At 39.3% G+C, this 12,789-nt stretch overlaps 23 annotated features.

Annotated features, from left to right (window-relative positions):
* Positions 1 to 1,144: part of a mobile genetic element that runs on past the window's edge.
* Positions 1 to 1,144: part of a mobile genetic element that runs on past the window's edge.
* Positions 612 to 665: a tandem repeat.
* Positions 983 to 1,144: a long terminal repeat.
* Positions 1,145 to 1,149: a direct repeat.
* A 9-nt stretch (positions 1,150 to 1,158) lies between these two features.
* Positions 1,159 to 1,352: a mobile genetic element.
* Positions 1,314 to 1,411: a dispersed repeat.
* Positions 1,400 to 1,403: a direct repeat.
* Positions 1,404 to 1,609: a long terminal repeat.
* Positions 1,404 to 10,632: a mobile genetic element.
* Positions 1,415 to 2,572: a mobile genetic element.
* Positions 2,083 to 2,102: a tandem repeat.
* Positions 2,569 to 4,436: a mobile genetic element.
* Positions 3,362 to 3,570: a mobile genetic element.
* Positions 3,362 to 3,573: a mobile genetic element.
* Positions 3,368 to 3,564: a mobile genetic element.
* Positions 4,437 to 10,624: a mobile genetic element.
* Positions 10,423 to 10,632: a long terminal repeat.
* Positions 10,627 to 11,002: a dispersed repeat.
* Positions 10,633 to 10,636: a direct repeat.
* Positions 11,001 to 12,789: part of a dispersed repeat that runs on past the window's edge.
* Positions 11,794 to 11,999: a mobile genetic element.
* Positions 11,800 to 11,996: a mobile genetic element.

Here is a 12,789-nt window from a genome sequence, read left to right as displayed (position 1 = left end):
GAAATAATCTGTAATAGTTCCTAGGAGTAGAGATAACCTAAGATTAAGATAACCTAAGGATCCTTCTCTTACAGGCGTTATATATTAACAAAATTGTCTCCTTAGCAGATAAGACAGATATACAACACAACACACTAATATTAAGTATTAAGCTTCTACTAAATAAAGGGGAAGCTGCAGTATTAGAAATTAACAAATACTAGAGAAAGATTAGATCTCTCCTCTTTACTGCAGTTACTACTAGGCCTAATATTGCCTTTGCCACATCTAGGCTGGCACAATTTCTAACTAACTCTAGACAGCAGCACTATAACGTAGTAGATTAAGTACTATTGTACCTATAAGGGACATAAGACCTATCCCTTACCTTTAGAGGTAATAAGCACCTAGTAGTTACTAGTAATGCATTATTTGCTAATAATACTCTTAATAGGAAGAGCTCTTAAGGATATACTATTAAACTATATAGAGGACTTATTACCTAGAAAGCTAATAAACAAGACACAGTTACTATATTAATAACTAAAGTAGAGCTACTTACCCTAGCACAGGTAGCTAAGGAAGCTATCTTTATCTTACAACTATTATTAGAACTTAGCATATACCTCTTATAATTAATAATTACTATTTAATACAATAATACCTAGACTATCTAATTAATTAATAAGGAAGTCTTAAAACTCTAAACTAAACTATAATATATAGATATTTATAACTACTAGCTATAATAAAAGGTAAGTAAAGGCACTATAACAGTAACCTATGTCCTATCTACTAAGATGTTAGCTAACAGACTTATAAAGGCTCTGCCTACAAGCAAGTAGTTAACCTTCCTAAGGTAGCTAGGACTAAAGAAACATACTAAACAAAGAAAGCTAGCTAACACCTAGATAGAATTACTTAACTAAAAGCTTGCTAACCTAGAGGTATAATAAGAGCTAATTGTGTCTAGCTTTAAAAGGGCCTTAAAGCTAAGGGGGTGTGTTAGATAACTAACCTTGCTAAGCCAAGTTAGGGGTTTAGGGTTAACCTTGGTTAACTTAGGGGCTAGCGGCACACACACATAAAATGAGCTATTAAGACAGATAATTATTAATTAATTACCTTTATTATTATCTTTGCACATTAAGCATATTATCTAACAAGAACATACTTCCTTGTTATGGGCTCAGACCTTGTCTAAGCCTTAAGCGAGACGGGGCGGTCACGTGCCCTACAGACATATTAGAAGGACACGCAACGTGTTACCTCCTTAAGAGATACAATACCATATCGACCCTTATAGCATCCCACCCTAAGGCTAGTCCTTAACATTCCTGCCTATTATATAGATAGCACTTACTCTTCTTATAACCTATATTATTATAGAAATATTAACTTAGGCTTAGTATACCTTAATTATTATATTGTTAGGATCTCTCTTTAGAGGGGTGGCACGTTATTAAGCATTTAAAGATAGAGTGTGTATTTGCAGGTTATGGATAGACGAATTGCTGCTGAAAGGATTAGAGTGATTCACGTAGGCTATATAGTTACGCCACCCCTACTACGCAATTAGACTCTTGGCTCCTTATGCAGAACAAGCGGAAGGAGTAGGCCTAACAATATCCCCCTTCTAGGGTTACTTGTCCTAAGTAACTAAGATAGTAGGCTTTTAAGATTAAGTAAGTAATTATAGACTATTATAGTCTATAGGGCATTGCTGTTACCCTAGGTGCGTGTTTTAGTGGTAGAAGGATTTTCCTTAAACCTGTTAGGGGATTCGGCCTCCTCCACCTTTACCTTCACTTCACTTCTTCTCTTACCTCTGATTTTGCGCAGTTGCCTGTAAAATAAGTAGGTCTATGCGCTGCTAGCTTAGGGTCCAGGTATAACTATTGTACTTCCCTATTTTAGACTATTACTACTACACTCTACTCCTCTTTTTAGTAAGTTAATAATATCTATTAGCTTAAATAGATTTTCCTTTATTGTTCTGGAATGTGTCCTTATAGGTTATTATAGGTTGTTAGGGTCCTACAGGTAGCTAACTAAGTTCTTTAGAATTGAACTGCACTATATAAGCATTTCCCGGCCCTAAGCCTACTACACTACTACTACTAAGCCCTTTCTCTGTTAAGGCTACACGCAACTATAGATTTAAACGTAGTTAGTAACAATATGGCCTATAATAGCGTCTAGTCCATTTAGCTTTGCGTTTAGTGCATTTACAGCTTTGCTTCTAGTTAATTTAAGCATTGTGGCAGGGTTAGTTGTGTTTATGCCTAGCTTACTAAGAACAATTGCGACCTGTACAAGTCCTAGCAGCTAGAGACAGCTTCTGGTAACAAGGAACAGGTTATGCGCTGCTTTAGGTGCTTCTCTACTAACTAAGAGTGTATTACTGTATGTATTTTTATCCTTTAGACTGACTATAATCTATTATAGGTTATAATAACTAACTTTAACAGCTCTATAAGGACTATAACAACCAGCTTAGTAAGATCCGCATTATCCTCTATAATTTGGAAGATGGCGTCCTTAACATGGAGGCCCCTGAGGTTAATAGCATGCGTCCTTTGCGCCCCATAACGTACCCCACGGGCGAGCCGCTCAACAGGCGAGCCGCTCACTTTTGCCAAGCCCCCACCAAACTCCACCCTATTATGGCCCAAAACAACCCAGTTTGGTGCTGTAAAGTGCAGTATGGCCTGTAATACTATTTAGAAACTACTTCTACCTCTTTCTGACACGTTTGCGCGTTGTGTCCTGTCTGATTGCACTGTCTACAGCGTCTTTGGGAGGGCTCACCTCCTTCAGCGCGCACCTGCTTCTTTGCCTTCTTCCCATCACTACGCGCCCCAAACTCCTTTAGAGTTGTTAATCGCAGGCTATCCTTAACTATTAGGGTCCCTTCTGCCTAAACTTGCTTTCTTTTGTGTAATTTTTGTTATATGGCTGCCTTATTAGTAGCTTAAAGCTAAGTAATCTTCTGTTGCGCTAACACTAGCTTATGCGCAATTATTGCTGCCCCTTTTACTACCTTCTTAAACGCCTTAACTATAGAGGTAGGCGAACTATCTATATGCCTCTGAATCCTTGTCTTTACAAGCGTTAATTGCGACCTAAGTTTAAGGGTGTTGCTTGGGGTTTGCGACTGCCAGAGCTTGTTGTTAACAGGTAGTGGTAGTAATAGAGTGCGTAACTTCACATTAAGGGCTATTATAACCCGGTCTGGGTTAAATAGGACCAATCCAGCACCTTAGAACCCTCCCTAGATGTTCTTAGAAGTAATTGCAGCATTGTAGGCGCGTATAAAGCATGGCAGGAACTCTGTCTTTATAATGTAGTTAATCTAGTTACGTATAAGTATTTTGGCTTAGCGCCTATACGCCTTCTTTAAAGCAGTAAAATAACCCACATTAAGGGGCTGTGTAAGGTGTAATAAGTAAGAAGGCAAACAGAGAGCAATAATCTTGTTATTCTTACAGTATTGCTGGAATTTAAGAGAGTTATGGCTCTTATAACTATTAATAATAAGTAAACAGTAGGTGCTAATAGTACGCTCCTTTGTATGCCTGTTAAAGTGCTTTAACTAGTTAAGACCAAGCTTGTTAGTAGTCTAGCTGTTATCAGAGACTCTAATAACCCAGTTGTAAGGCAGATCCTCTTCTTTGTACCAGGCAGAGAGGTAGTAGTAGGCTTTAAAGATAAGGAAGGCCAGAATAGCCTATCCTTTGGCATTAATGCTTACTATAGCCGTAGCCCACTCTTGGTTGCCTGGCTAGATAGCCTTTGGCCGACCCTGTTGTTCTGAAGCTGTAATAACTGCTCCTAGGGAGATCTGGCCTATTATAAAGCCTGTCTTGTTAAAGTTGTACGTGTCTTTATCCTAGATGCTATACTTAGCTTTAATGTTAGCTACCAGGCCAAACCAGCCCTGTAGAACCTCAGAATCCTTACAGAGGGCTCTCTTATAGTCGTACTTGCGATTAAACTTAACTTTAAGCTCTAGGTGTTGCTTAACAAACGTACTAGGCCAGTTTACGCCAATAGGGCCTAGATTGCGCTTAGCGCGCAAAGAATTGGCTATAGTAGCTACATCTAAGAGCTAAGAGGAAAATCCTTACGTATCTAGCTTAAGAACATGCTTAATAATTACCTCCTCCTTATTGTTATCTAGCTTCTGTAAGTTGGCTATAGAATCTGCGTGTGAAGGTTGTCCTGTGTGTTGGTTGCTTAGTGTCTTTTAAGGGACCCTGTAGATAGCTGCAGCGCGTTGCTGAGAGAGATTTGCGTCTTGTTTAAGAGCCTGGAGCGCAAGCTATATCTGAGCTTCCTTTAACGCGTCTAAATGGTGTTGTTAAGAAGACATTGGTGTAGGAGGAGAAGTTTGGTAGGGGCTTGGCAAAAGTGAGCGGCTCGCCCGTTGAGCGGCTCGCCCGTGGGGTACGTTAACCGTTCCTAAGAAGAAGGCGGCCAAGTATGACCTTATGTTGCACTCTTAGTCTATTTTGCAGGCCTATTCCTAGTAAGTCGTCCCTTGGTGTTGTTTTAGTCTATTATGACTTATTATAGGTAGTTCGTACACCCCTTACGCTGCTTATCTCTACCTGCACTCTAGTGCCATTGGTAGGGATAAGGATCCTTAATCTGAGTTTCGCCCTGATTAACGCTAACGCAGCAAGAAGTCTGTGTTAGCCTGGGCTAAGGTTGGTAAGCGCGCCCTTAAGAACACTATTACTAAGAAGCTGGCTAAGGAGGTTAATACCCCTCGCAAGAAGGTATGTGTACTCCCTCTGTTCCCTAATAGACTATTCTAACCCCTTATAGGCCAGGGTCCGCAAGCACGTCCCTAACCATGCTGGCGAGTTTAAGAGGCTTAGCGACGCCCTGACTGCTCAGATGGCTGTGCTCTTAAGTAAGAAGGCAGCTTCTTCTGGCGCTAAGAAGACGGCTGCGACCAAGAAGATCAAGGTGCTTTAGAAGAAGCTAGATAACCACAATGCGGCTGGAAGGGAGTAAGGGTGCTGCATTATGGTCTATTATGGACTATTATAACACTAACAATACTATCACTATAAACAATTTCTATAGTTAGATTTCCCTTAGAAATCCTAGATATACCTAAGCCTTAGGCTTAAATTTAATAGAGTACTTGCTTTTGTAAAATGTTTTCTTCTTATAATGTTAGAATTCCCTTAACCTTATAAGATTTCTATAGAGGTGTTATAGATAGCATAGGTTCCTTATAGTCTATTATAGACCTTTACCTAGGCTTACAAGGTAGGCTAAGGTGGTCCTAGAGTTTAACGCTGTTAAACACCCTAAAAACCCTATAGGAAAACTGGTGAAGGTACATTGTCTCCTTAGGATCCTCTTATTGCCTTTGCTTATCCCTCTTCTTTTTAGGAGGTTGCCCTCAACGCTTAGTAGTCTCTTTCCCCTTAGGATTTCTCTTAGGCTTAATGCCTTTAGATTTCTAAAATTGTTAAAGTACGTTACTAGAGATATTTTGGCTAGGCTCCTATAAGTTTTCTTCTTCTCTATAGCCAGTCTATTTTACTAAATACTCCTACTAATTGTTGTCTCCTTTGCGCCTATCTAGAATTATGTCCATATTGTAAACATTATTGCTGTGTTTACGCAATGTGTCTACAATTAGAGTCTCTAGGTGTAGAATAAGACCCCTTAGATTATATAGTTCTAGTAAGGACGTATAGAAGACTAGATGTACGCTCTATAGGCCTAGAAGATTAACTTTAAATGCTGTTAGGCCATATTAGTCCACTATGTGGCCTAGTCCTAAGTATTTCCAGTCTAGCTTTTTCTTAGGCCTTGTTGATCTTATATGCTGATTTAAAACTATAACTTAATCCCCTATTTTAAACGTATGTAGTAAGCGTTTCTTATCTATATATAACTTTTAGTACTTATTTATAGTAATAATTTTCCTCTTACACTCTTATTGCAAAGTAATAACCTTTGTAGCTACTTATTGCTCTAGGGGTGATTCCCTGCTCCTGTAAGGCATACTAGGCCAGTTAGGACTAATAGGGTCTATGCTGTGGTATGCTCTAAATAGTGTAGTGCCTGTAGTTACATGTATGCTATTGTTATACGTAAACTCTACAACTAATATCTATAGGCTCTAATTGTCTTATTCTAGGTAACAGTAGCACCTTAGGTATTGTTTAAGTGTCTAGTTCTGTCTTTTAGTTTGTCTATCCGTTTGTGGGTAGTAAGCGGACGTTAACACCCTTCTTAAATTCAAGTAGTGTTAGAAAGTATCCTAGTGCTTAGCTGACATAAGTGGTCCTCTATCTGAAATTATTGTTTTAGGGACACTATGTAAGCGTATTACTTCTCTTATCTAGGATTAGGCTAGGTCTATTCCATCCTAATCTGCCCTAGCTAGAATATAGTAAGATATTTTGGTAAGTCTGTATACTACTACTAAGATAGCGTTATATACCTAATTGTTTAGGCAGCTAGAGGGTAACTCTATAATAAAATCTATTGTTACGCTCTCCTAGGCTGCGTTTAGAGGAGTTAGAGGTGCTAGAAGACTATATGGTTTGTGACGTGCTAGCGTTACCTTCTTACATACCAAACAGTTATTATAATAGTCTTCTACATCCTTCCTTATCCCCTTCTACTTGTAGCGTTGTTAAAGCTTCTCTAGTGTCTTCTTAACCTTGAAGTGTCCTGCGAGTGGATCGTTATGGCACTCTTGGAGAGCCTTAGACTTCTCTTCTAGAGTAGTTAAGTGCTTTAAGGCCTTGTTGCCTGTAGCGAGTTGTTCTAGGTTATTATAGTCTGTTTTAGTGTTATATCTATTAGAGGTTGTATCTAAGTCTAGTTTAACTATAGATTCTTCCTTATAGTTGTGCAGATCCCTAGTTGCAGTACTTTCCTTTGCTTAGAACTTCTAGAGGGTTTTAACAATTTCTAATTGTTTTTTAGACCTTAGAGATGCTTGTGTTGTAACAGCTGACATAAGGAAGTTGTTCTTTCCTTTAGAGGAGAACAAATCTCAAAGAGGCTAGACAAAAGCTTCGTTGTACTTTAATAAAGGTTTCTCTGTCTCTACCTTATAATCTGGTCGCCTTAAGGGTCCATCTGCGGGATTAGTAGTCCCTAGTTAGTAGGTGAGGGTGAAATTAAACCAAGTCAAGGCTAGATAGGACTAAACCTAGTAATAGTTAAGAGTCTTAGTTTCTATAAACTACTTTAGGTTCTTATAGTCTGTAAGGATTTTAAAGTGTATACCTTTAAGGTAGTAACACTAGTGCTCTAAACTCTTAACAATTGTAAGCAGTTCCTTATTATAAGTATTGTAATTGTATTCTGCTTAGATCAATTTACAAGAAAAGAAACTAATAGGCCTCTATTAACCTGTTCTAGATCCTTCTGGCACATACTGGCTTAAAATGCCTAAGATTGCGCCTCCTAACGCGTCTACCTCCACTCTTGTTTTTTAACAAGGATTAAAGTGGGAGAGTATAGGAACTTAGGTGAACACGTCCTTAAGTTTCTAGAAGGCGGATCTGCCTTTTTCTCCGATGTCCATTTTCTGGCCTTTCTCTCTTCTTATTGCCGGACCCCCCCTAGTAGATCCTAGGGTCTTATAGGTCATTTCGGTTAATAGTAAGGCTAATTTAGAGAAACTATAGATAAATTATTAATAGTAATTTATAAAACTAATAAACACCTAAATATCGCGGACTGTTTGTGGTTGTGGCTATTCCTAGATTGTTTTTACCTGTTCTGGGTTAATACTAACCCCTTTAGGGCTAATTACGTATCTAAGGTACTCTGTGCGTTAAGTGTACTACTTACACTTGCTAAGTTTAATGTATAACTTGGACTTACGCAGTCTTTATAGTACATCCTTTATATACTGTATGTAATCTTCTTTTATACCTAAATAGATTAGAATATTGTCTAAATAGACAATGTAACATATATTAACTAGTCCTATAAGAGCATAGTTAATATATGCTTAAAACTAGGCAGGGGCGTTAGTTAGGCTAAAAGGTATAATAGTATACTTATAGTGTCCGTATCTAGTACAGAAAGTAGTCTTCTACTTATCTCCCTCTGTAATACGAATCCTATAGTAGGCCTCTCTTACATTAAGCTTAGTAAAATACTTCGCCTAAGAGAGCCTCTCTAGTAACTCTGTAATCAGGGGTAGTAGGTGTCGGTTCTTAACTGTAACCTTATTAAGGCCCTAATAGTTAATACAAAGTCTTAGGCTGCTATCTTTCTTCTTAACAAAGAGTATAGGTGCCCCTGCTAGAGACTTTAACTAACGTATCTATCCTCTTGCTATATACTCCTAAAGATAGTTTTAAAGTATCTCTAGCTTAGTTACTAAGAGGTTGTATAATGGTTAGTGAGGTAGAACACTATTAGGTGTTAGAGTTATAGACAGATTGTGGTAGCCATGCTCTAGGAGACTCTTAGAGTCCTCCTCTAAGCCTACATCTACAAACTCTGCATATTCTAGAGGTAAATAACCTATAGTGTCATCTTCTAACCCTCTATAGCCTACGAAGTTAATAAGGCACGCATAGACGTCTGTATTAGGTTCTCTTATGCTGCTCTTAAACTGCTTAGCGTCTTCTATAGCTACCTTTGTAAACAGGACAAACCTGTTGTCCTTGTTCCTCTAAAAGAGCATACGTCTGGTAGCGTAGCTAATCCTTAGATGAAACATATTAATCTAGGGAAGACCTAAGTATACTAAGTATCTTTAAAGGTCTGTTACTACAAATGGTACTTAATAGGTCTCTTTATAACTACGTGAATTAGTAATAGTTATATCTACCGTCGTGGTACCATACACTGTTAATCTACCCCTATCTACGCCTTTAGCCAGCAGCTTAGGCAGGGGGTCTACTTAGAGATCATGTTCCTTTGCTAGCGTAGCTAACATTAAGTTTAGCTAGGAACCTCTATTAATTATAGCCTCTATAGGCTTAGAGGATTGAACTGTATATTATACAGTTAACAACTAAGAGGGATAGAAGTAAAGGGCTTCCCTTAATTTCCCTAGGTCCCTTGTTTCCTAGTTTAACGTAATGTGGGCGGAAAGGTATAGGATTAGTCTTTCTGCCCTTTCCCTTTTCCTAAATTAGTGTTTAAGCCTTCCTTTAATTCTGCAGTAGTTTCTTTCTGGTTGGCTGTATCACCCTTGTCCTTTAGAGGGCTTCGGCACTTAGCTGTAGTGTAACTAAACTTTCTGCAATTATAACAGGTCTAACCCTTACCTTTATCTTAGGTACTGGTGGTTCTGTGTACAGACAGTCTGTTATAGCCCCTATTAGCCCATTTCTGTTTCTTTAGGGGTTTTTCTGCTTCCCCTGCCTTATTACTCTTGTTTCTAGCCTTTAGTAGCCACCTCTTTGCAGGAGTAGCCTTTGCCTCCTTGTCTAGATTTTTTCTGCGGTAGATAACGTTGGCATGTTCTTCTACTATTAGAAGAGTGTTACGTCTGTTAACTGGGAGTAGGAACAGGTCTCTCTGAATGTCTTTGCGCAGAGACGAGATGTACTCTATTACTTAAAGCTCTAGAGTTTGGGCTAAGCCTAGTTCCTCCTATAAGGGTTAAAGGGCATCTAGCAGATCTGTAGGTGACTGGTTTAGCTTTTGCTAGATTTGCTTAAGAGTCTTATAGGCTTGCTGTTTCTGTTCTAACAGCGTTCCTAGGGCGTTTAACATAACAGTTTTTAGTATCTCCTAGGTTAGTCGCTAGGATAGAGAACTGGTCTGTTCTGTTGTGCAATAGGATTTCTATAGAGTCTTTAGTGGCTTAGAAAGGTATATTACCCTAAAATCTACCTTTTAGTTCTCCTTTGTAAAGTTAATTAGAGAATGTAGGAAATACAATTTGCAGTTACGTTCCTAGCAGTTGTATTCTGCTCTTAACTTCTTGTTATATCTTTAGGGTGGATCTGGCTTTGGAAGGTTGGCTAATAGGCCTAAGGATGTTGTTGCAAGGGTCCTTAGTAGAGTTGAAGTTAGAGGGAGGACTAACGTGTCTCCCAACTCGTACTTAGCCCTTAGTTAACAGAGTTAATTAATCTTACTTTTCTTCTAGGCGTTTCTTAGCCATAGGCGGAGGTCTTCTAGTTCCTGGTCTATTAGAGATAATAGTGTATTTTTCTGGACTATTATAGGTGTTTGTGTCCTAGAAGGGTTTGCTAGATGCCCTCCTAGTCTCTGCTAGGTTGCTCTATCTTCGACTAGTCCGGCGTTTTCTGCGACGTCCCTTTCCACTAAGGAAGGTAGGCTTTAGATGCGAGCGGTAGCGGTGTCTTCCTTGACGATGAGTCCGGAGGGTACCAGTGTACCTAAGGGTTAACCGCTTTCAGACCGACCTGCACGTTGGCTCTGTTGTCTAGTCTGCATTTTGATAACGTGTAGTGGGGAGCGATTCAAATGTCAGGATCTCTTTTTAGAGGGGTGGCACGTTATTAAGCATTTAAAGATAGAGTGTGTATTTGCAGGTTATGGATAGACAAATTGCTGCTAAAAGGATTAGAGTGATTCACGTAGGCTATATAGTTACGCCACCCCTGCTACGCAATTAGACCCTTGGCTCCTCATGCGGAACAAGCGGAAGGAGTGGGCCTGACATATATCTATTTCTATATTAATTTCTATTTATCTACTTCTAAACATCTTAAAGGTCTATTTATATAGTACTGCTCTAAATATATTAGTAACACGTTTAAGGCCTATTTGCACATCTTATCTTTTAACTCTAGCTAGAAGCTGTAGCTATTAGCTAGTCTAATAACCCTTTAACCTAGCCTGCTTAGCTGCATTTAAATATAATTCTAATCTGTCCTAAATTTGTTTTAGGATAAAGCTATATACTTAAACAAGACTAGCAGCTATAACCTAATTTTTCTTATATTTAACCTAGTTAAACATAGTAGATAAAGATTTAGTAGCTAATAGAAATTAATTAGATATATTTAAATATCTAGAAAGAGTTTTGTTTTTAGTAACGTACCCCACGGACGAGCCAGTCACCGGACAAGTCGGTCACTTTTGCCAAGCCCCTACCAAACTCCACCCCATTATAACCCAAAACAACCTAAATTAACACTGCAAACTGCAGTACAGTCTGTAATATTATTTAGAAACTACTTCTACCTCTTTCTTACACGTTCGCGCGTTATGTCCAGTCTCACTGCACCGTCCACAGCGCCTTTAGGAAGGCTCACCTACTTCAGCGCGCACCTGCTTCTTTGCCTTCTTACTATCACAACGCGCCCCAAACTCTTTTAGGGCTGTTAATCGCTAGCCCTCTTTAACTACTAGAGTACCTTCTTTCTTAACCTGCTTTCTTTTGTGTAATTTTTGTTGTGTAGCTGCCTTATTAGCAGCTTAAAGCTTAGCAATCTCCTGTTGTGCTAACACTAGCTTGTGCGCAATTATAGCTGCCCCCTTTAAGACCTTCTTAAACGCTTTAACTATAGAGGTAGGCAAGCTATCTATATGCCTCTAAATCCTCGTCTTTATAAGCGTTGATTGCGACCCTAGTTTAAGGGTGTTGCTTAGGGTTTGCGACTGCCAGAGCTCGTTGTTGACAGGTAGTGGTGGTAATAGCGTGCGCAGCTTCACATTAAGGCTGCTTATAACCCGTTGTAGGTTAAACAGGACTAGTCCAGCGCCTTAGAACCCTCCCTAGATATTCCTAGAAGTAATTACAGCGTTGTAGGCGCGTATAAAGCATAGTAGGAACTCTGTCTTTATAATATAGTTAATCTAGTTATATATAAGTATTTTAGCTTAGCGCCTATACGCCTTCTTTAAAGCAGCAAAATAAGCCACATTAAGAGGCTGTGTAAGGTGTAATAAGTAGGAAGGCAAGCAAAGAGCAATTATCTTGCTATCCTTGCAGTACTGCTGGAATTTAAGAGAGTTGTAGCTCTCATGACTATTAATAATAAGCAAACGGTAGGTGCTAACAGTACGCTCCTTTGTATGCCTGTCAAAGTGGCTTATCTAGTCCAGACTAAGCTTGTTAGTAGTCTAGCCGTTATTAGAGACTCTAATAACCTAGTCTTAAGGCAGATCCTCTTCTTTGTACCAGGCAGAGAGGTGGTAGTAGGCCTTAAAGATAAGGAAGGCAGGAATGGCCTATCCTTTGGCATTAATGCCTACTATAGCCGTAGCCCACTCCTGGTTGCCTGGTTAGACAGCCTTTAGCCGACCTCGTCGTTCTAAAGCTGTAACAACTGCTCCTGGGGAGATCTGGCCTATTATGAAGCCTGTCTTGTTAAAGTTGTACGTGTCTTTATCCTAGATGCCATACTTAGCTTTAGTGTTAGCTACTAGGCTAAACCAGCTCTATAGAACCTTAGGATCCTTACAGAGGGCTCTCTTGTAGTTGTACTTGCGATTAAACTTGACTATAAGCTCTAGGTGCCGCTTAACAAACGTACTAGGCCAGTTTGCGCTAACAGGACCTAGATTACGCTCAGCGCGCAAAGAATTAGCTATAGTAGCCACATCTAAGAGCTGAGAGGAAAACCCTCACACATCTAGCTTAAGAACATGTTTAATAATCACCTTCTTCTTATTGTTGTCCAGCTTCTGCAAGTTAGCTATAGAATTAGCGCGTGAAGGTTGTCCTGCGTGTTAGTTGCTTAGTGTTGTTTAAGAGACTCTGTAGATAGCTGCAGCGCGTCGCTAAGAGAGTGTCGCGTCTTATTTAAGAGCCTGAAGCGCAAGCTGTATCTGAGCTTCTTTTAACGCGTCTGAATGGTGTTGTTAAGAAGGCATTAG

Source organism: Ascochyta rabiei, chromosome 5 (genome assembly GCF_004011695.2).
Source record: "Ascochyta rabiei chromosome 5, complete sequence".
Lineage (NCBI taxonomy): Eukaryota > Fungi > Ascomycota > Dothideomycetes > Pleosporales > Didymellaceae > Ascochyta > Ascochyta rabiei.
Note: the sequence above shows the minus strand (reverse complement) of the source record. Positions and strands in the feature narration are given on the sequence as shown.